The 2376-nt window shown below is 48.5% G+C and overlaps 1 non-coding gene across 1 annotated transcript; it reads left to right on the top strand.

The window, feature by feature from the left end:
* The first annotated feature begins 1529 nt into the window (after positions 1-1529).
* On the top strand, positions 1530-1720 carry LOC119859576. The gene has a single exon (XR_005294247.1). It is a non-coding gene; the product is annotated as a U2 spliceosomal RNA (small nuclear RNA).
* Positions 1721-2376: the final 656 nt, after the last annotated feature.

The following is a 2376-nucleotide window of genomic DNA, read 5'->3' as shown; positions in this document are numbered from 1 at the left end:
AGCTGGCGTCTTGGGCGAGGCTTTTTAAACCTGGTGCATCTGCGCATGTGCGGCAATCGGCGGCCGACTTGATCCCCCCCGTCCCCCCCCGTCCCCCCGGAGCCTAAAACAAAAGTTCTCTTGATCGCGCCCCTCGGCTAATTCGACCCCGTGTCGGACGCGACTGATTCTGCAACGTGCGGAAGCGGGTGAAGATAATGACAACGCCATTCGCGGCCCCCCCGAGCCCTTTCCAATGAGCGGCGCTGGCTGGGACAGCGGGCGCGCGTCTGCCACCCACCACCGCGCTGGCCACACCGGTGCTTCGGTCTGGGAAACAGAAAAGCAGGACTTGTGGCACCTTAGAGACTAACCAATGTATTAGAGCAAAATGCATCGGATGAAGTGAGCTGTAGCTCACGAAAGCTTATGCTCTAATACATTGGTTAGTCTCTAAGGTGCCACAAGTCCTCCTTTTCTTTTCGCGAATACAGACTAACAGGGCTGCTACTCTGAAACCTGTCTGGGAAACGTATGTCGGTCGGGGGTGCGTGTGTGTGCGTGCGTGTGTTTCACACTCCTGACCAACGAAAGTTCTACTGACAGCCGTGCTCGGGCAGACATAGCCTCAGTGAAATGCAACCCAAGCTCTGTTTCAATTACTTGTATGTGCGACTTGTATCTGCCTTTTACATATTAAGAGTGGAGTACTAAAATACTGGTTTTGCTTATTTATTTATTCCTTTAGTGCCTCGGGGCCCTGGTCAGGGAGGAGGCCCCCATCGTTCCAACACAGAACAAAAAGACAGTCCCGGCACAGAGGCCTTCCGTACCAATCAGGTCTGACACTCCCTCGGTAACAGCCTGCTGACCATCATCCCTCAGCTGTGTGGAGCGAAGAGACATAATCCTGCAGAGACTCCCATCCTCCCTTGTGCCCATTTACACCAAAACACAAACCTCTCGTTCCTCTTTCTCAAAATTGTCTCTCTTCTGCGCTGGGACTGCAGACTTGTTGGGGTCGGGTGTACAGGATCAGGCACTTGAGCAGGGTAACTCTCAGGGCTTAATTTGTGCCAGGGCTTTCCAGGGCTGAGCCCCAGGACGTCTAGGCTTGGCAGTTTATAGTTCTGGCATTTCTGGGATTGCTGCATCAATGATGAATGTAAAAAAAAAAAAAATTGCGTGAGTCAGGTGTGCTGCAGGGGGCGCGAGCAGGGTACCAAGTCTAAACTTGCAACGATAGGGTTAGCAGCCCGATGTCGTCAGCACGTTGCAGGTTCATGGAAATCGAGACTATCAGGCAAAGAAACGAGTGACAAGGCGCCAGTTAACAAGGTGGAGGAATTAATTCGTTTTGAAGCTGAATTTTCAGGCAGGAGGCGGTTTGCTTTGACTGGTAAAAATGGAGCGCTAAGGCAAAGGAAGTAGGAGTAGATTTGATGTGGTCAAAGAATTGCTATGGCGTCAGTGCCACTCAGTGGCATCTGTCACCGTCATGTAGAGACCTATAGGAATGGGAGGGCTGCATAATATTTTAGCAAAAAAGTATCGCTTCTCGGCCTTTTGGCTAAGATCAAGTGTAGTATCTGTTCTTATCAGGTTAATATCTGATATGTTCTCTATTTGAGGACTATATATTAAATAGATTTTTTGAACAGGAAGATGGAACAGGAGCTTGCTCTGTCCACTTCACGCATTGACCTGGTATTGCAGTACTTCCAGGAACGGTGCACCTCCCCTTAGGGAGACTGTTGTGGTTGAAAAACAGAATCAGTGGAGCTTATTCTTGTAAGCCAGTCTTTATAATGGTTTTATTCTCAAGCATTCAGTCTTTTGGTTTATTTATTACTCTGTTGTAATTTTATGAGTCTGGAGATGTGAGCTTTTTTGTGTTACTAGAGAATTATTTAAAAAGCTGGGACTCTACTTTGGGCAGTGAGTACTTTTAACAGGAGGGGGCATGAATAAGGGTTTATCAGGGAGATACTTCTTTATATACATGTCACCTTCAATATTATAAAAAAAACTGCATTATGATTATGTAGACAGGTTGTATTCTTCTCCCCACCCAACAGATGGTCTATGTGTTTTGGTTTGTGGCTGGAAGCATGGATGCTTCAGGCCCACCTATACTATCACAGAGGATTCCGAGCAAGGTCATCTGCAAGTGCACAGGAATAGTGGGACTGGGGTAGGTGAGACTCCATCTATGGGATGGGGGAAGATACCTCTCCCCCGGTCAACATAAGACATCCTTGCATAGGACAAGAGGCCCCCATTCACTGTTTATTTTCCCCCATACTATCTCTCACCCAGAGTCCAGTCTCCCTCCGCTGCCGTGCAGCATCATTTCCTTCACTGTCCAGCCTTCAACCCAGGGGCTCAGAACATCCT

The sequence above is a fragment of the Dermochelys coriacea genome, chromosome 7 (genome assembly GCF_009764565.3).
Source record: "Dermochelys coriacea isolate rDerCor1 chromosome 7, rDerCor1.pri.v4, whole genome shotgun sequence".
NCBI lineage: Eukaryota > Metazoa > Chordata > Testudines > Dermochelyidae > Dermochelys > Dermochelys coriacea.
This window is presented reverse-complemented; position numbering and strand designations above follow the sequence as displayed.